The sequence below is a fragment of the Chiloscyllium plagiosum genome, chromosome 33, assembly GCF_004010195.1.
Source record: "Chiloscyllium plagiosum isolate BGI_BamShark_2017 chromosome 33, ASM401019v2, whole genome shotgun sequence".
In the NCBI taxonomy this organism is placed as follows: Eukaryota; Metazoa; Chordata; class Chondrichthyes; order Orectolobiformes; family Hemiscylliidae; genus Chiloscyllium; species Chiloscyllium plagiosum.
Genome location: NC_057742.1, coordinates 11,327,226 through 11,349,169, shown reverse-complemented (window position 1 = coordinate 11,349,169; position 21,944 = coordinate 11,327,226). Strand labels below are relative to the sequence as shown.

The 21,944-nt window shown below is 39.7% G+C and overlaps 1 protein-coding gene across 4 annotated transcripts in view; it reads right to left on the bottom strand.

Moving 5' to 3' along the window:
- The window catches only part of LOC122539828 (thyroid hormone receptor alpha), a 352,280-nt gene that overhangs the window by 326,033 nt on the left and 4,303 nt on the right, over positions 1-21,944 (bottom strand). For 2 of the 4 annotated variants that reach the window (XR_006309195.1, XM_043674921.1), the window contains exon 2: positions 16,851-16,928. The exons of the other annotated variants lie outside the window; for them this stretch is intronic. The gene's annotated coding sequence lies outside the window, so the exon portion shown is untranslated. The remainder of the gene's footprint in view (positions 1-16,850; positions 16,929-21,944) is intronic. 4 annotated transcript variants of the gene reach the window in all.

Genomic DNA, 21,944 nt, shown 5'->3' with positions numbered 1-21,944 from the left:
GGGACTAGATTGGGTTGGAATATCTGGTCGGCATGGACAGGTTGGACTGAAGGGTCTGTTTCCATGCTGTACATCTCTATGACTCTATCATGGGTGGTCATGCCTTCATTTCCTAAGGAGCTAAGCTGTGTAACTTCCTTCCTGAAATGTTTCATTTCTTGTTGCGCCTTAAAAACTGTTTTGCTCACTCTCCGAATAGCACATTGTGTGATCTAACAATAAATTCTGTCTGCTAATGTTCCTCTAAAATGCACTCAGATATTTTACTGTGTCATAATTATTACAGAAATGCAATTCTTTTCTGTTGGTAACCAGAAAAGGCTCAGATCCAACCTCTCATCCATGCTCAGTTTGCTTATCAGTGGAGACACTGCACTTAGTTTCAAAGTGAAGCTAAGTGCGATGTCACCACAAAGTTGAGGGAAAATCTGCAAATCTTAGGTCACTGATGATTCCTTCTTTCCAAACATTGGCATGTACAATTGTTTTAATCCATTCTTGGGATATGGGCATTGTCCGTAAGGCTGTTATCCCTGAGAAGGTGGAGTTGAGCTGGCGTCTCGACCTTCTGCAGTCCTTGCACTAAAGTACTCATAAAGTGCTATTATATGGTAAGGGGTTCCAAGGTTTTGACCCAACAACGGTGAAGCAAGGGTAGAATACATCCGAGTCGGGGTGGTGTGTGACTTGCTAAAGCAGTCATGGTATGACCTTTTACAACAAAGTGACAGAGTTTTCAAGTTTGGGAAATGCTGTCAAAGAACTAATAGCTGGTGATGACAGGATGATTGAAAACAGTAGAAAGTCCCTATGCTGCATTGTTTGGTTTCCAAGTGAATTTCCAAAGGAGGTCTTGTAAGGCAAAATCATAGATCAATACAAGAGAACAGTGAAAAAGGTAAGAAAAATCAATAGTAACTTAAAGAAGCTGAAAGCCATTATATAAAAAAGTTCACAAAGTTGACATTCAGCCAAATCTACAGAATTCCGTTGCTCTCCCTTTTCAGTGCCTCTGGATGATGTCATGTCTTCGCAGACAACTACAAAAAGCAGAATTGTGGTTGAACCAAAGATCACTGATTCTATTGTGCAAAACATCAAATTACAGAGAGAGAAAGGCAAGTCACAATATTCACCAGACAGTACAACATCGAGAGTTTTGAAAATAAATTGTTCGAACAATTCACTTTCCTAAATAGAAGAGACAATTATTGCTGATAAGAAGAGTTGAAACATACAGAGATTCTTAGCTTGTCTTTAGCTACACCAGGAATATGATCTCAGCTCAAAACCTTCACTTAATAGTTGCACATATAACAACCCCATCAGCAACAGACTAAGTGACAAGCTCTATCCTCTATGGATCATTATTACTCAATATAATTCTTAACATATTCTTCCATTTTTATCAACATTATTCTTCCCTTTTGTTTTCATATCAATCAGGGCTCTATTCTGACAGTAAGACAGTGAGAGTAGTGCATATTATATTCATTTTACCATGTGGTGAACAGCTATGCTAACAGCTCAAGAGAACGTAATAAAATGTGGGGGATTCTTTTGTGCGGTCAGTAACTTCAACAATAACTTGCACTTATATAGTGCTCTTAAATGTGGTAGAACACCCCAGTATGTGTCACAGGTGCATTATCAAATGAACCTCACATCAAGACAATATTAAGGCACATAACAAAAAGCTTGGTCAAAGCATTCCACTCTGAAGAGCATCTTAGAAGAGAAAAGAAAGGCACTGAGACAGAGGGACAGCTGCCAATAGCAGAGTGATTAGAATTATGTCATGCCTGAAGAAGTGCAGATATCTCAGAGAGGTGTGGTGCTGGAGGAGATTACAACGATAGGGAGATGCAAGGGATGGCATATTGGAAAGAAGGACAAGAGTTTTGAAATAGATATGTTGCTATTTGTTTCCTTTATTCTTTCATGGGATGTTAGCATCTCTGGCAAGGCCAACACTTGTTACTCATTATAACTGAACCGAGTGGCTTGCCTGGCCATTTCAGAAAGTAGCGAAGAGTCAGCCACAGTGCTGTGGTTCTGGAGTCACCTGTAAGGCTGACAAATATCCTTCCCTAAAGGTTGCAAATGAATGAGATGTATTTTTGCAATAAATGATGATAAAACTATCATCACAATACAATTCAATGGAATTTAAATCGCACTATTTGCTGTGATAGGATCAAGCTGAAAATTATTTTTGTCGTGCTAGAGATAAGATTTGCCAAGCATGGGAGAAAAGATCTGGATAAAGGATGTTTCAAATTGGATACTGGAAGAAACTCATGACTAATTTGATTCTCACTTTCTTGTATTTTCTATTGTGTATATATATATATATATAAAAAAAATTACATAATAATGATAATAGCATTTGCGACTCAGTTACCTTCCCTTTAATTATTTGCTTCACACATTGTTTGATCTCGGCTTCCATTTCTCCCGGCTCCTTTTCTTAGATACAAATTAAATATTGTACTATAATACATTTAATTTCATCTAATGTGCAAGATTATGTAGCTGGCAATGTTACAATTCTGCCACCTGTCTCAGAATTTGCATAAATAACATCCTATCTTTTCTTTCAGATCCAGAGCAACATTGTTTTTCAGCTTTTCGATATTGACAATTTGAACGAACTGTTTGCTGCTCAACAGCAACAACATTGTTAAGGGAATACTTCAAAATTCAAAAATTCTTGTCATTTACATCTTCCTCCCTACAAAACAGAGGAGTACATTTATTTATAACTAAATGATTCACAGCTATCCTTTCAGACATTAATCGGAATTCTGTAATACAATATGTTTGTAGTGAAGGTGGGCGGATTGTCTGTTCCAAACCAAAACAGAAATGCTGGAAATATTTAACGGGTCAAGCAGTATCTGTAAAAAATGAAACAACATTAATGGATTGAATCTTACCAGCACCACAGAGGAGGCTCTGAAGGTGGGTCTGGGTGAGAAATTGAAAATAAGGGGTGAGATTGGCGGCATGATGTATTTGTACCTCCAGAAGATCATGCCAGGGTTAGTTTCGTACCAGTTATTTATCCAGTGTTTGGTGGCCAATTGGTCCAGTGGTTAGCACTGCTGCCTCACAGCGCCAGGGACCCAGGTTCGATTCCAGCTTCAGCTGACTGTCAGTATAGTGTTTGCAAATTCTCTGGGTTTACTCCGGGTGCTCCAGCTTCCTCCCACAATCCAAAGATGTGCAGGCTGAGTGAATTGGCCATGCTAAATTGCCCATAATGTTCGGTGCATTTGTCAGAGGAAAATGTTGGGAAATGGGTCTGGGTGGGTTACTCTACGGAGGGTCGGTGTGGACTTGTTGAGCTGAAGGGCCTGTTTCCACACTGTAGGGAATCTAATCTCCAACTGGAGGAACACAGAGGACTCCATGGGAGAGGACTTGTGTTGAGTGCCAAGAACAGTAGCTCATGGAGTGGTACACTAGGAGGGATGGGAATTGGGGCGAGGGAATCAGAGTTTCTATGCCTCAGTGAACAGACAGCGAGCATGAATGGCCACGCCTGCGGCTGAAGCCAATTCTTCAGAGGGCTTTATCTTCTTTCTGGTGCCCATACCAGCCTGCATCCTTTTTATTTTGAGAACTACCATTTTTAGGTTCCCACACAGATCCCAGACTGTCTCAGGAGCACCCCCACCCCCCACCCCACACCATCTCAAGCCCCCAATTCTCCCAGTAGGTAGCATTGCCAGGCCTCTAAGGCTGCGAGAACTCAGATCAGAACTTCAACCTCAAGAATCCACCCACTGGGCTTAAATCAACAGTGGGCAAAGTCGCAGCTAATCAGTTAAATCAAATGTCAGGTAGTCATGCCAAAGACTCTGCAATCCTATTGATCCTGGCTTCTGAAAATAATCAGTCTGCATTTCTTTATTCTTTTGTCTACAAAGTCTATACTGACCCTCTAAAGAGTAACCCACCCAGACCCATTCCCCTACCCTATTATTTGACGTTTACCCTGACTAAAGCATCTAACCTACACATCCCTGAACACTATGGGCAATTTTAGCTTGGCCAGTTCACCTAACCTGCACATCTTTTGGACAGTGGGAGGAAACCCATGCAGACACGGGGAAAACGTGCAAACTCCACACAGACAGTTGCCGAAGGCTAGAATTGAACTGGGGTCCCTGGCGCTGTGAGGCAGCAGTGCTAACCACTGAGCCACCATGCTGCCTCAGTTTAAACTTGCGCTTCACAGGTGATTCTCACTAAAGATTCTGCAATAGTTTCAAGCTGGAGAAGATCACTTTTGTACAATTCAAACTTAACTGGATGCAACTGACAATTCCTCAAATATTGCATCAGCAGAAACTGTCTTTTCCCTACGCTTCGGTAGAGCAGTATGGCACAGAGTGAGCTGTCAGTGGTTCTGCTTATTGGGTTGGTTTACATTTTCGGCCATTTCAACATAAACAATTGTCTAAATTAATTACATTACATGTATGATCTCACACCTCATGATTTTCTTTCATGTTTCCATTCTGTATACTCTGATGCATTTTTTGCAGCAGTTTGTTTTTCTCCCTTCCTTCTGTATTCCACTTATTGCTGTAAACTATTTATTGCTATTTGAATACTTTTGAATCCATAGAGAGCAATGTTGTTTTAAATATGGCCATTCCTATGTTATGAATTTCGACAATCCCAAAGGCCTCTTCCTGCTCAAGCTCAGTGATAATTAGCTTAAACGTACTATGCAAAATATAGGCAGTAATGTTCCTGAGGGAATAGCTAATATGTTGTGACTGCTCCAGCTCTTGGCCGAGGAGAAGGGGGAGGGAAGGAAAGATGGATATACAAGAAAGAAGCTTATTAAAATACAGATTTTTAAAATTCATTTACAGGATGAGGGTGTCACTGGCTAGGCAGAATTTATTACCCATCCCTAACTGCATTTAAGAGTCAACTGCATTGTTGTGGGTCTGGAGTCACATATACGCCAGATCAGGTAAGGATGGCAATTTCCTTCCCTAAAGGACATTAGTGAACCAGATGGGTTTTTCTTGACAATTGCCAATGGATTTATAGTTATCATCAGACTCTTAATTCCAGATTTTTTTAATTGAATTCAATTTCACAATCTGCCGTGGTAGTATTCGAGCCTGGGTCCCCAGGACATTATCTGGGTCTCTGGATTAACAATCCCATGATCATACCACTATGCCATCATCTCCCCCCTGCTCATGTATTATTGTGTATTACTGTGTAGTGTTATTGTGTGTCATTTCTATTTTAATGGCTAAATGGACCGTCCTACGTACAACTATATCAGGTGACGGTTAAGAAAATGATAACTGAATTGTTAGGCCTTTACATCAGTGTTCACAATCTGATTTCTTCAGATCACTGGTCTAACATATAATAATTCTGTGGTTTTATAAAAGGACAACAATTCAATTACTTCGCAACCATATAAAGTTATCAACTTGTGGTCTGTTTGGATATTGATGGTATGACCACAGGCATTAGCTTTTCACAAAATTCTCCTGGCCTATCTCTATTAAAAGCAAAATACTGGAGACACTGGAAACATGAAAGAAAAACTTAAAATTCTGAAAAAACTCAGCAGGTCTGGCAGCATTTGTGGACAGAAAAACAGAGTTAACGTTTTGAGTCCAGTATGACTCCATTATGAGTTGTTTCTATTTTCCAAGTTTAGTTACTGACTTACCTATGTCTACTATGTCAATGAACATGAAAGAAAATAAACAGAAGATTTGCATTTATGTAGTACCTTTCACTTGACCATATGACATCCCAAAATGCTTTGTAGCTACTTTACTACTTTTGTTTTTACTTACAGTTATAATGCGGGGCACACCCCAATCACTTTACACGTCAGAAACTCTCATAAATAACAATGTGCCAATGATCAGATAATCTGAATATTTTTAAGTTATGCAGGCCGAAGGAAAGATATTGGTCTGGGCACAAGGGAGAACTGTTGGCACTTCTTCAAAACTGTGACAATAAAATATACAGATTGTTTCAGCACACTAATGCGACAGTACAGCTTATCCTGTGTCTAATACACTAGATGGAACTCCTGTTTGGTGTTTTGGGAACACATAAATGTCACTAGGTATAACCAGTGTCTAACAGCTGCCATATTTTTTCCATTCTTGAATCCAGCAGCCTTCGTTAAGGATTTTCTACTAAATCATAATTTTTCCTGGAAAGGCTGTTATGACTCTATCTAGGTAGTCAAAAATCTCTGGCCACATTTCTGCTAGTTTGAATATAAGAAATGCTCAATGTCCGAATGTTTCAGAAGGTTAGGAAATATAGCCTTCAGCCTGACAATTCAAATTGGCATAGGCTTCATAAAATTAAAGCAATGAATACATGACTCAAATACCATGTTGAAGAAGTGGTTTCCAGTTCATAAGCCATTGGCATCAGTAATGGATATAGTGGGGCTGCACAATTGGGATGGTCTATACCTGAACCATGCTGGGGCCAGTGTACCCATGAACCACATAACCAGCAAAGTAGAGAGGGTTTTACACAGAACAATGGGGGCAAGGGATCAAATATGGAAAGATATAGCATGTCAATGATTAGGGTAAAGTAAGAGAAGAAAATAGTATTATGTGAGATGAGAATTAGAGAATGGCAGGAAGGGACACAGGAAGAAAACATAGGAATGCACCAATAATCAAGACTAGATGTTACAAAGGTAACAACAGAACCGACTAAAGGCTGTGTATCTAATATGAGCAGCATTCATAACAACGCAAACTATTTGATAACATACATTAAAGTAAATAAATATGATCTGATGGTCTTTACAGGGATGCGGCTGCAGAATTAGATGTATGGACTATTGAGGTATACACAACATGCAAGATGAATAGGAATCTGGGTGAAGATGGAAGGGTAGTTCTGGTAACCACGGCTGACATTTGTGTGCACATCTTTGGACTGTGGGAGGAAACCCACACTGACACATAGACAATGTGCAAACTCCATACAGAGAGTCACCCAAGGCTGGAATCAAACTTGGGCTGATGCTATGAGGCAGCAATGGTAGCCACTGGGCCACTATAAACGTTGATTCCTTTGTCTAGCAAGAATCTACTGACCTCTGCCTTTAAGTTTATTTAAAGATTTTGCCTCCATCACCATTTGCAGAACAATGTGGAGTTGAACATGAAAGTAACAAAATTATGCTTCAATTATACAGACAACTGGTGGTACCACATCCTGGAATATTGTCTGCAGTTTTGTTCTCATTACTTAAAGAAAGATATAAATGTATTGAAGGTGGTTCAGAGGAGGTTTAATATAGAACATAAAACATAGAAGAATACAGCGCAGTACAGGCCCTTCGGCCCTCGATGTTGCGCCGATCCAAGCCCACCTAACCTACACTAGCCCACTATCCTCCATATGCCTATCCAATGCCCGCTTAAATGCCCATAATGAGGGAGAGTCCACCACTGCTACTGGCAGGGCATTCCATGAATAGATTGACACCTGGAATGAGTGGATGGTCTTTTGAGGATAGGTTGGACAGGATGGGCTTGGTTCCTCTGGGGTTTTCTGGATTAAAGGGCGACATGATTTAACTATATTAGTTTTTGAACGGTCTTGACAAGGCGGACCTGGAAAGGAAATTTCTTCTTGAGGGTCCATCCAGAACTAGAAGGACTGTTTTAAAATTAGGAGTTACCTTTTTAGGATAGAGATGATAGGAAACTATTTCTCCCAGAGGAGAAGTTCAACTTCAGTTTGCCTCACAAGGCACTCCACTTGTAATGAAGAGGAGCATGGCTCTCTTAATTACCTGCAGCACCCGCATACTAACTTTGTGTGACTCGTGCACTTGCACACCTAGATTCCTCATTCTCCTTCACCTGCTTTTTCATTCTTCCTACCGAAGTGAACAACTTCATATTTTCCCACATTCCTCTAAAAGTCAGATTCTTGCTCACTCACTCAATCTATCCATATCTGTCTGCAACCTCATGTCTTCTGACCTATCTTGCTGTCATCTGTGAATTTAGCTATGAGGTGTATTGATTGGAATGAGGGCAGGTGGATCTCACTGACAATGAGATCAATGATTCGGGCTGTTACCCTGGACCAGTTAGGGAACCCTAGCTGACAGATATAAACAGGAGATTCAGAGAGTCTCCTGATTCTAGGGACTGGCTCTGAGCTGGCTGGTCAGAGCCTATGTACTCTGCACATGTAAATAAAAGGTGACTTGGTGATGGGATACCAGCCTCTGTGTAGTTATTTCACATGTCTTCACTTCCCTTGTCTAATCATTGATGTAATTTGTAAACGTTGAGGCCCCAGCAGTAAATCCCTACAGAAGTCCATTCATTTCAACCTGCCAATCAGACAGACCCATTCATGCATACTGTTTTCTGCCAGACAGCTAATCTTTTAAAATGATTCCCCCCCTTGTTATTACATCTATCTTCCCCAAAACTTTGATGTGGCACCTTAATAAATGCCTCCTGGAAAGCTAAGTACAGTACACCTACAGGCTGCCTTTGTCCACAGCGCATGCTATTCCTCAAAAGAACTCCAATAAATTGGTTATTCTTAATTTCCCTTTCACAAAACCATGATGACTCTTACTGATTATCTTGAGTTTTTCAAAGTGTCCAGCAATAACCTCTTTAATGATTCATTCGAACACCCATTCCACTTCAGATGTCAAGATAACCAACCTATAAATTCCTGTTTTCTGCATGCCTCTCATCTTGAATAGAGGCATTTTATCTACTACTTTTCAATCTGGTAGAACCTTTTCCAAAATGAGAGTGTTCTGGAAGATTAATGGAACACATCTATTACCTTATTAGCTGCCTTTTTTTAAGATTTTAGGATGAAATCCATCTGAACCAGGCACTTTGTCAGCTCACAATTCCATCAGTTTGTTTGGTACCACTTTCCTTGTGATGATAATTTTTCTAATTTCTCCCCTCCACCTCCTGATTTTTAAAAAAATCCTGCAAAGGGAAGACTGAAATATTCATTCATTCAATCTATAATTTCCTTGTTATCTATCAGTAATTCTCTGGAGGACTAACACTCAACTTACTTACCTGCTACCTCTATAAATACCTATAGAAAATATTGCTATCCATTTTTACATGCATAGCTTGTTTCTCCTCATACTCTAATTTCTTCATCCAGATTAAGCTTTTCGTCATTCTGTGTCATTCTTCAAATTCTGACCAATCGTCTGTTTCTCATCCTTGTGAAGTTACATTTTCCTTCAATTTGATGCTTTCCCTGACTGCTTTTACGATGGATGATGGGTCCTCCTTTTAGAATTTAGGAATAAACGTATTCTAAGTATTCTAAAAAATTCAGGATGCTGTTGAGGGGTACCTTTACTCTGAGGCCAATAATTAATCCTATCACATTACACAATACCAAATCTGAAACAATGAGTTCCCAGAGCATGCTGCGATAAGAAACTATTTCAAGAGCATTCAATGAATGTTCATCCAAGCTTCAACTGCCAATCTCTTTTTTTCTAGTTTAAATGGAGATGAAACTCACTCATGATTATTGTTGCGCCTTTATCACAAACTACAAATATTACTGGAGAAACAAACACTTTCGAGTTTCCTCTGGGTGCTCCGGTTTCCTCTCACAGTCCAAAGATGTGTAGGTTAGATGGATTGACAATGCTAAATTGTCCTGTAGTGTCCACCAGAGATGTGCAGGCTAGGTGGGCTAGGTATGGTAACTGTGGGGTTATAGGGTAGGGGGCTGAGTGTGGGTGGGATGCTCTTTGGAGGGTTGGTGTAGGCTTGATGAGCTGAATGTCCTCTCTTAGCATGGTAGGCATTCTATGATTCAATGGGAATGTGGAATTTGCAACAAACAGAGTAGCCATGCTCTTGTAGAATGGAGGAACAGCCTCAAAGGGCAAAATGGTCTATCTCTGCTAATTTTTCACAAGTTCGTATGGTAATAATCACCAGCAGATACTAAATGCCGCAACCAACATTGAAAAACATGTTTTTTTAAAGTTCAGGCTAACTCTTCTACTTTCAAAAGTATGAAGTCATTGCCCCTCTTCTAATGAAACCTATGCCATTTGTGTACAGAGATAGTGTACAGTACACTTAGCCGTCAGATGTTATTTAGTTCTTCCTTGGAGCTAATGCCATTGCCAACCAGCAACAATAAACACCTGCATTTTCTTGTAAGGCACATCAAATATGAATAACTTGGAAAATATCTCATTCCATTTCAGTTGCACGTAACTCCATTACACATTAATTCATGAAAACTATGCTTTAACTTCCGCAAATAACATAAGGTCTTCGAACTTCAAAAACATACAAAGTGCAAATCCTTTTGTCTCCAGTTACGAATGTGTTCACCCAGGCTGTTGATTCATCCATTCTCTTAAATTCTTCTCAATCCTTTTTAAATTCCATTTTTAATTTTAGAATGTTACGTTTCTTTCTTGGGTCCATGACTGGAGTAATTCTTTCAGCAGTGGTGATTCAATCTTCCCTGGGTAAGCAATTGTTGAATCTGATCCCTATGCTCGGATTAGTGTTTTAGTGTTCTGGACACTTCCCAAGTTGCAGTTAGACCCCACCTCCTCCAAAAAGTTAGAAATCAATAATATCATAAAAGTTAGTCAAATTGAAATATTGCAATCTGGTGCAAGGGAAAAACCAATCTCCTGCAGAGCTTAGTAACTGCGTGAGGGTGTACCAGAATGGGCAAACCCTATAAATGAACATAGGGCAGGAGGGGACCATTCAGCCTCAAGCTTTCTCCACCATTCAATAATGGCTTCTCTGTACCTTAACTCTTTCCATGCAATTTGCTTCAGTAGATCTAAATACTCTAAGTAATAAAAGTTCTACATTGTTCAATTCTTCAATACTGATGTCAAATAAGTATCAGCTTTCAGAGTGCTTTGAAGCTTATACTTCCAAATAAACCCATCAGACTATAACCTGGTGTTGTGTGATTTTTAACTTTGTCCACCCCAGTCCAACACCAGCACCTCTACATCATGTCAAATAAGTAGTTATGAAGTTACAAACAGTACAGTATTTAAACAGAATTTTTACAGAGGACAGTTGAGAATAATATCACCTGATGTTCTTTGGATAAAACATGTGACATCATTTGTTGTTCTTTCTTCATGTATATTTGACCTTCCTAGCACTTGCTTTCCACTCTTCTGCAGGTTCATCTTTCCATTCATTTCCTTTCTTTATCCCAGTCCAAATGCTCAATCTGTCCTTTCACAGTAAATCTCTATCGATCACCATTTATGCTATCGTTTCATTCCCAGCCAACCGATGAGCAAAGCTTTACAACATGATACCATACAATCCATTAGCTATCCTCCAAGTTCAACATATAGTCCAAAAAGGATTTATGAAAAGGTTCTATTTTAAGCCTGACTTTTTCAACCTTTACAATTCATCTCAATATCTGACCAAACGTATGTGTTACACTGGCTCACCTGTATGCCGGAGTCAACTTAGAATATATCAATGGACGAAACATCTGTAAACAATTGGAGTCAGCCTTGCGCACAGGGTCTCCAATATTTACAACACCAATTGAAATGTTAACTGCTTGCACATCCAGTCATGAAATGTTTGATTTAAAATAAACTAGTCTGCATTTGAGCATGTAATATTTTCTGTCAAGCTGATATCTGGACAATTATATAAATTGTGGTCTATTTTGTTTTATTTATAATGCCACTAACCTCTTATCTCTATGCTTTGAGAAGTTTTTTTTTAAATGATGTTACGTTTGCTTTGAATTGTGAAACTTGCCTGAAAGATTTGGCAAACAGCTATATCTCCCTGTAGATCAACATATTCTTTCGACAATCTGAAAGATCCAAACTCTGTTGTAATCCACTTGATTTCAGTTCTCAGGGTTGAATATTGCTGAGACAGAGTAACTTACATCGCATTCACTTCCAGATATCATCATTCCAAAGTTACTTATTCCATGCTGGCATGGACTGACCATCATGGCCCCAGTGGGAAGTGTTGTGGGTCCCAAGAACAGAGGATAGAAGAGTGAAAAACAAGTCATTTTCTCACTCAGACTTGGAAAGCAGAGTATGTTAGCTCATCACTCACTCCAATAATCACTGGAAGCAGGAGACAGGACACATTGCAAAAAGATGAACAGCATTAGTTGGATTCTGGAGGTCTTTAGGATAGCAGAAAGGTAGCCATTCACATCCTCCCCCACCGATTACCAAAATACAATTCCTCATTTTATTTTTTGCCTGTTCCAAACTTGGGTGTTTAAGCAGAATATCTGACTGATTTTCAGTGAGACGTCCACTGCATTTGTTACCATTGCTTTTGCTTCTTCTGTTTTGATTGTTCCAGCATTGCAGCCTCGTATCTGTATCCTGCCAACAATTACATGGTTCACGCTAGCTGGCTAACTAGCTGAGAAAGCAGTCCTGAAAATGAAAGCCTCCAGACAGGAATAATCTAAAGATGACTAGTGAAGATTTCAGGCAGCAAATTTCCTTCTTGTTATTTCCTTCATGGGCAAGATTGGTGATGTACTCTCTTGGAAATAAACGGTCTTTATAGTTGGGTGGATGAATACCTCATGGTTTGTCATTGCTGGACGGCACCAGTTATTTCTTTTCAGTTACTTCCCATGAACCCAGCTTATATCTTACAGAACATGAACTGTCTATTTTCTCCCATCTTTGCTGTAATTATTCCAATTTCTGACGAAAGTGAGTACTGCAGATGCTGGAGATTAGAGTCAAGAATGTGGCACTGGGAAAGCACAGCAGGTCAGGCAGCATCCGAGGAGCAGGAGACTCGACATTTTGGGCAAAAGCCCTTCATCAGAAATCCTGCTCCTTGGATGCTGCCTGACCTGCTGTGCTTTTCCAGCACCATACTCTTGATTCTAATTTCAATTTGATAAAGGTTGACATTGATGTGTATCCCACATCATGTGGTGCAGAGGCATATGGTAGACCTTTGGATCACTTCATCCCATTTATATCTCTTGCCATGTAAGGATCCCAAACACAACTTGCATACTCCAAGACTGGCCGAACACATGTTTAGTAGGCTACAATTATGAAAACATTGCTGGCAAAAGCAAAGATTGCTGCTCATAAAATCCAAATTCCTGTTTACTTTAAATGTTGTTTACTGAAGATTTATTTTAAGGTAATCTTGTGATCTCCTGTGGGAGAATTTCATTACAGAACCTAAAGCTATCTGTTGATGTTACTTTTTTTGGAGACCTCACTGTTTTATTCCTGAGCTTCCAACCTATTTGACCAATCTGGTCCTGCAGCTTACTCCATGAAACAGGAGGTACTCTTGACTTGCACCTCACTTGACTGTTTATGTACTGTTACTTATTCACAATTTCATTCTATCAAGCTAAAGTTCACATTAGCCGACGGCCTGTGTGTCCTCATCGTTAAGCCCAAGAGAGAGATCCAAACAGAAGATGGTGCCATAAACACTGGATTGAGCTTTGATGCAGCACCTTCCAATAATATGGGGAGAAACAAGACTAAATTTGTTTTTGCTAAATAAAAACAGAAAGAACTGCGGCTGCTGTAAATCAGAAACAAAAAAATGGAAGTTGCTGGAAAAGCTCAGCAGGTCTGGCAGCATCTGTGCAGAGAAATCAGAGTTAACGTTCTGAGAAAGGGTCACTGGTCCACACATCAACTGCATGATAGAAAACAACAAGTGGCAAAGTGCGTGTTACAAGACTTTAAAACTTGCTTGGGATACAGCTGGTGTCATAAACCATTATGACATGTTGGACTTAAATTAGTCATGCACACCACCAAAGGTGGATTGCATCCTTGAACACAGTTTTATTCCTTATCTGCCCCTCTTAACTTCTTAACTGATGCCTTCGATTTTCCTATTCAAATGTTGCTGTCCAAGATCAAGCTATTCCTCCTGCCAATTTCTCTCAATCACCAGGATCGGGTGCCAGCCAGCCTTTTGGCTAAACAGCACAAATTGGAAAGGGATGCCCTGAAATTTCTCAAATGCAATACAGGCATCAAAAGTGTGCTGTTTGCAACACAACTCCAATAGTTTCCACACGTGTGCCTTGGATTCTTAAGTCACAACTGATTTGATTGGAGTTTCATCAGGAGATGATTTCACAACTGACACTAACTACTTGTTAATCATTTTAGTGAGAGGAAAGGGTGTGAATTGTCTTTTGTTTTGGTTAGAGAGTTTGTGCATATGTGCACATGTGTGTATCTGCGTAAGTGCATGTGCATTTATGTGTCTGTGAATACACACATGCAGAACGCAAACAATAAATTTGGTAGCATCATATGGCGTTATAGAAATATGGATGCATTTCACAATGGTTTCAAGCTAACATGCTTCAATTCCACACAGGTCAAACGTTGGGTCCAGCAAAACATGATTTAGCATATTTTAATTTCTAGTTACTTACACCAAATATTTATTTACTGCAGTTAATTATAACAAAATGCTTCTTTCCATTGAATGAACACTCAGAGGCAGGAATTGATACTGGGTCCACTGCTTTTTGTCATTTAAATACAGGAAATGATTTGGTTGTGAACATAGGGGTATGGTTATTAAGTTTCCAGATTATACCAAAATGGGAGAGGAAGTGGGGAGAGCAGAAGGTTACCTCAGAGTACAACTGAACCTTGATCAGATGGGCCAATGGGCTGAGGAGTGATAGATGGAATTTAATTTAGATAAATGTTATGGACCAGGCCAGACCCCCTCAAAACATTTCAAGAAGGTAAGATACAGAGGCTTTGGAGAGGGTGCAAATAAGGTTTACCAGGATGCTGCCTGGATTGGAAGGTTGCCTTATGAAGAAAGGTTGAACAAGCTTGGACCTTTCTCTCTGGATAGAAGGAGGAAGAGAGGAGACCTGATTGAGGTGTACAAAATAATGAGTGGAATGGATAGAATCAATAGCCAGAGACTTTTCCCCAGGGCAGGATTGACTGGTACAAGAAATCATAGTTTGAAGATATTAGGAGGAAGGTATAAAGGAGACGTCAGAGGTAGGTTCTTTACGCAGAGAGTTGTGAATGCATGGAATGCATTGACAGCTGTGGTGGTGGAAGCAGAGTCATTGGGGACATTTAAGTGACTGCTGGACATGCAATGGATAGCAGTGAGTTGAGGGGTGCGTATGTTAAGTTAATATATTTGACATAAGGATTAAATCTTGGCACAACATCGTGGGATAAAGGGCCTGTTATGTGCTGTACTTTTCTATGTTTTATGTAAGGTAGCCCAGACCCTAACTTTGCCAATTGTTTGAATCAGGTGTACAGCGGATACTCCAGGAGAGATGCTGCTGGTCAAACCATTTAGTTTTAAACAAAACAGAATTTATTTACAAGATTACTGAATAAAACACAAACAACAGAAAACAGAATACCAAATAACAACCTCTCCGAAAACCCAACAGATCATCCCAACTTAATGATGCTGTTCCAAATACTTGCGACAAGCCCCATAAACACCCCTTGGCACAAAATATAAAATCAAACACCAGACAGAAGTCAGAGAGAGACCACCAGCCTGGACCTGATTCTTTAGGTCCAGCAGCTTTTCCCCCACTACTGCTAAAAGCTAAACCAAACCAAACCAGAGAAAGCCAAGCAGGGGGAACTGGCCATTCCCCTTTCATTGTACAAGCAGTTTTTTAAAACTTGAAAGCCTTCCACCTGAGGCAGTATCTGTTAGCTATTATCAAATTGGCCCTAAAACCCTTCAACCCCAGAGTTTTCAGAGTCTGTGTTATTTACAACCTCCCTGAAAAAAAATAGCCAAGGACAACATATCCTTGTTAAAGGAGCAGCTTCATCACACAAATTAGGGTAGAATATACACACAATGGTAAGGTCCTTGGGAGCTTTGCTAAGCAAAGAGACTTTGGAGTACAGTTTCATTCTTCCTTGAAAGTAGAGTCGTAGGTAGACAGGATAGCGAAGAAGGTGTTTTGTATGCTTTACTTCATTGGTCAGTGCATTGAGTGAAGAGAGTGCATTGGGAGGTCATGTTGAGGCCTCTACAGGACATTGAATAGGCCACTTTTGGAATACTGCGTGCAATTCAGGTCTCCCTGCTAAAGGAAGGATGTTGTGAAACTTGAAAGGGTTCAGAAAAGATTTACAAGGATGTTGCTAGGGTTAGAGGGTTTGAGCTATGGTGAGAGGCTGAACAGGCTAGGGCTGTTTTCCCTGGATCATCGGAGGCTGAGGGGTGACCTTATAGAAGTTTATAAAATCATGAGGGGCATGGATAGGGAAGTGGCATCCAAGACTAGAGGGCATAGGTTGAGAGGGAAACAATTTAATACAGGCATTAAAGACCAACCTTTTCATGCAGTGGTCCATTTATGGAATGAGCTACCAGAGAAATTGGTGGAGGCTGGTACAATTACAACATTCAAAAGGCATCTGGAAGAGTAGGAAGAATTTAGAGGGCAATGGGCTGAATGCTGGCAAATGGGACTAGATTAATTTAGGGTATCTGGGCACCATGGATGAGTTGGACCGAAAGGTCTGTTTCCATGCTGTACAGATCTGTGACTCTATGGTATGGTACATTATCAGTGAACCAAGATTTATTGCCTTCTGAGAGATTCTTACATACATTGCTTAATTATGTAATGTTCACTCTCAATGGGTACTTGGGGTGAACTCTGCGCCAGTCTTGAATTCATTTAAGGTCTCTGTATTTTTTCTGTTAAACTACTATTTAATCTATCTTTATAATTTCTATTTCAAACATCCTGGAAGTTAGTCTTACCTTGATCAAATCAAAAGGTAAGATTGCAATCGATGTCAAGTACTCAATCCAAGGCAATTGAAAGGTAGCTATGCAAAACTGAAAGGGAACAGAACAGTTAAGACAGGCAATGGCGTTGTTATTCATCCAGTAAAACTAACCTAATTTGAAGGATTGATACAACAAGAATCTGATGAATTTGAAATGCAAGCAGCACTGGAGTTTTAACTTCGAGACTGTCCGGTGGAACGCCAAGTGCTGAAATTACTTGAACACAAATAGCATAGTCTAAGTGCCTGAGTATCTTCTGGATAGAATGACATATGTGCTTAAATGTCTTGCAAAATGCTTCAGCAGGTTTGTAAAAGTAATGTGAGTAGAAATGATCCACCACGTTGCAAGCTTCTCCCACTATCCTACTTAACACAGCCAAGTGGAATCAAATGTCAGCCGTGGCTCACTTAGTGGCATGTGTTGCCTCAAAATCAGCAGGTCTTCAGTTCTAATCCTACTCCAGGGCCTGACTGCAACAAATCTGGCTGACACTCTGATGCTACACCAAGGGGGTACTGCATTGGTGGAGGTGCTATTTTTCAGATGAAATATTTGTCTAAGATTCCATCTGCCATCTTGAGTGGATACAAATAAGAGTCCCTGATGCCACCTTGAAGATGAGGTATTACCCACACTGTCCCTGCCAATTAATGAACCAACAACGCAAAACACACCTTGCTATTTGTGGGGATTTTCTCCCTAAGAATAATTGGCTGTGTTTTCTACATTATATTAGTAACTGCATTTTTTAAAATATATATACTTGACTGTAAAGCACTTGGGAATTTCCTGTGGTCACAAAACAAAGCTACAAAAATACAAGTCTTTCTCTTCTCCCATTTCCTTTGACTAAACATTCTTTGTCTAAAATGGTCCATAATCTCTCCTACCCATATGGGTATATGAAATAGGAGCAGAAAGTAAGCCACTTAGCCATTCAATCCTTCTTAACTTTCATTAAGATCATGGCTGATCTGTTTGTATTTCAAATCCCTATTTGGTGATAACTTTTCATTATATATCCTACCAAGAATCTATCTAGTTTCATCTCAAAAAATAATCAATGACCTTGCTTTGACCACCTTTTGAGGAAGGGAGTTCCATTGTTGCACAACATTCGGAGAAAAAAATTACCCTCATCTCTCCCTGCTGCAGGGAAGATGTTGTGAAACTCGAAAGGGTTCAGAAAAGATTTACAAGGACATTGCCGAGGTTGGATGGTTTGACCTATAGGAAGAGGCTGAATAGATTAGATTCCCTACAGTATAGAATCAGGCCCTTCGGCCCAAAGCCCATACCGACCTTTGAAGAGTAGCCTGCCCAGACCAATTCCCCATATTCACACCTGACTATGGGCAATTTAGCATGACCAATTCACCTAACCTGCACATCTTTGGATTGTGGGAGGAAACCAGAGCACCCGGGGGAAACCACACAGACATGGGGAGAATGTGCAAACTCCACACAGTCAGTTACCCAAGGCAGGGATCAAACCTGGGTCCCTGGAGCTGTGAGGCAACAGTGCTAACCACTGAGTCACAGTGCTACCCCATTCAGGATCATGATATTCGCTCAAAAATATTACTTCTTAAAAACACCAATAGGCTGAGGCTGTTATCCCTGGAGTGTCAGAGGCCGAAGGGTGATCTTAAAGAAGTCTATAAAATCATGAGAGGCATAGATAGGGTGAATATTCAAGGTCTTTTTCCCAGGGTTGGGGAGTCCATAACTAGAGGGCATAGGTTTAAGGTGAGAGGGGCAACTTCTTCATGCAGAGGGTGATGCGTATATGGAATGACCTGCCAGAGGAAGTGGTGGAGACTGGTACAATTACGACAATTAAAAGGTATCTGGATGGGTATCTGAATAGGAATGGTTTAGAGGGATGTAGGCCAAATGCAGGCAAGTGGGACTAGTTTAATTGACAATGCAGGTAGTTCTCCTATAACATGTGTTTATTAAATGTGATTTGTCTGTAACATGATTTGTGAATTGCCAACCTTTTTTTAAAATTCTGTACCATAATATCAGAGGAGAGTTTGTAAATAAATTAAAATGCAGCCAGTTCTTATTTGGTTTTTCCAAACCCTTATCTTTATCTTTAAAAATGTATCCAAAATAATATAGTTTTTGAATTTGGAACTAGAGGAATGAAATGTGAAAATATAAATATACTATGACAAATGTTTATAGGCATTTGTGTAGAAAGAAGATGTGACAATTTGGAAGAAATCAACTGCAAATGCATATAATAATCAAGAAGGAACGAGAAATGCATTATTCTGCTAAATGAATTAAACTATTCAGATTAAACAGTGTTAAACCAAGGGCTTTGGCAAGTGTAAGTTTTCAGATTTGGTTATAATAGACTCTTCTTATAAGACAACAGTGGGAACACAATATGGCGTTTTTTGTAAATGCACTGTTCAGTTTGGAGCAGATGCACATTAGGAATGTCCCATGTTTGATGTCCAGCTTGTGCCAGTTCAGCAAAGTGTGCGAGGGGATTGTGGCAATAAAAGGTACTGCAATTGGTCTTGATATTCCTTGCCTCGACTAACTATGAGGAGGTGACAGTAACCCATGTTTATACAGCAGCTGTTACTGACGAGCATGCGTCTATTGATGTCGAACAGGACAGGAGCTGGCTTGGCTCTAATGCCAACTTTGGAAACAGTCATTATCAAGACTTACACAAGAACAATGACTATTTTAGCCAGGCACCACAGGAAGCCAGGTGCCTGACAAATTGTACCCCAGATTTGTCAATATTTTAAGGAATGCAAAAGAAAAGTAAGTGAGAGGTGGATCATTTTCTGGGCAAAATTATTCTCAAGTCTTCCCTTTCGTTATTGTTCAAGATGGTGTGGTCACTCTGCTTATCGAAGTTACAGACGTCACTTAGAAAAAGCAACTTGGAGATCATTGTGCCAGTAATGATGGCTGACGGCTTAAGGTGTTCATGTGTTATTCACTCTCAACAAAGATGTCTGTAACACCATTGAAATAACAAAGAAAATGCTAGAAATGCACTAAGCATTTGACTAAATATCAATGTTAATTTCTAGGTGTATTGTGTAAGAAATAAATAGAATGTTTTTGTTTGAGTTCCCAAACAAAACATGTCCAGGGTTTGTTTCAATGCAGCAACCTACTGAAGGCTTCAGAAGATGCTGTACACTGTCACACTGAATTCAACTTATGCATTTTATCAACATTATTTTAAGCATCACTGTGCTATCAGTAAGTGTCATTTTCATAATACAGGTGGGTTTGTGGCTGGAAAGAGTTTTACTTCATTCCAACCTTTTGCTCTCTTCTCCTGATGGGATATAATTCCATTGGTCACAGATGCATTCCTTTACCTAACCTAATCCAATGATATTTTTCATGGTCAAACCAAGGTCGTGAGTCAGGCGACTATCCAAGAAAAGTCACATTTGATTCGAAATGTTAACTCTGTTTTTCCTCCACAGATGCTGTCAGACCTGCTGAGGTTCTTTAGCACTTTCTGTTGTTTTATTTAAGACCTCCAACATCTGTGGTGTTTTCCTTTATATTTGTAAGTCAGGCTACTTCAGCATGGGTTGCATTACTATTGTGCCAAACATGGGGTTAGTTATTGGCAGAAGGGAGCAGGAACTTCTTTTGTTTTTTGCTCAGTCATAACTTAGGACAACATCACACAGACAGAATGAGCACTCAAGCTCGAGATATCCCTGCTCCGAAACACTTGTTATTACAAACTCCACATCAAAGGAGAAGCCAGGATATAGTGAGATAATTGACATGCATCAGATATTGTGTGGTTTGCAAAAAAAGGCATGAATATACTATCGAAGATCTTATTTGGTTTTGTGCTTTCTGAGATCTGGTTTAGCAAGGGTAACATAGCTAATATAATGTATTTTTAACTTCAGTGTATATGTATATGATGAACACTTCCCTGGGTGTCACAGATGCTAAAATGTTCTGGTGAAGCATTAAAGATTGACACTCCTTTCAAAACTCAAGCAATAAACACACACATGTCATTAATCAAAATTATTCTTATTTTCTCATATTTATTTTACTTTTGAATTTAATCATAGTATAGCTTTTGTTGCTAAGTCACAGAATCTGTCCTATTTAACAAGAGGTTTCCAGTTTACTCGTCTTATCTTAAGGTATTGATTTTTATATTGAATCACAGTTCAGTCATTCTATATTTTGCCCACAAGGTAGTTCAGCAGGTGTGTGAACCTGCATAATGAGTGCTGCGGGCTATCTACTCATCATGGGTTTCTCATCTGAACCTGAATTTTTTTTCAGCCGCATACATTCTTTTCACCAGGATCACTGTGCAGCAGTCAGCGGGAATTCAGTTGGTTATTCTCTTTCTTGACCTAAAGGAACCTAAAGGCCAAAAACTGTGTTCCTTATTATCCAAATAATGGACAGAAAGGAAAAGTAAACCAAAAAATTCAATTTATGCAGTGTTTTTCACAGCCTCAGAATGCCTTGATGCATTTAACAGCCATTAAAATACTTTAAGTGTAGCCATTGCTGTAAGATGGGAATTTTATTTTAACATGGCAAGATTCCACAACAGCTAGTGACCAGTCTGCTTTGTGGATGTTGCATAAGGGATAAATAGTAGCCTCAACATTTGGATTACAGCGTGCTGCTTTTTGAAATCAGCATTTTTTTTTACAAGATACCTAAAACACCATTGGTTATTCAAAAAATTGCACCACTGATAGTGCACAATTCTTTCAGTGCTGCATTGGAGTACTGGCCTGGGTTGTGTGTTCAAGTCTGAGAGCAGGGCCTGAACCTATAACTTTCAGATGTGGGAATTCTCCCAGCTGAGCATGCCTGCTACCAGATATTTCAACCCACAAACAGCTGGCTTGCCAAATAACTGTCCACCTGGTCTTCAGCAACCTGGCAATGTACTTACCAAACAACCCTCAGAAACCTATGGCACATGTATTTTTGAAGTATTCTCCTAGATAAAAGTTTCTTCCTTGCGTAATATAATGTGGGAGCGCCATCACAACAGGGACTGTCTAATTCAAT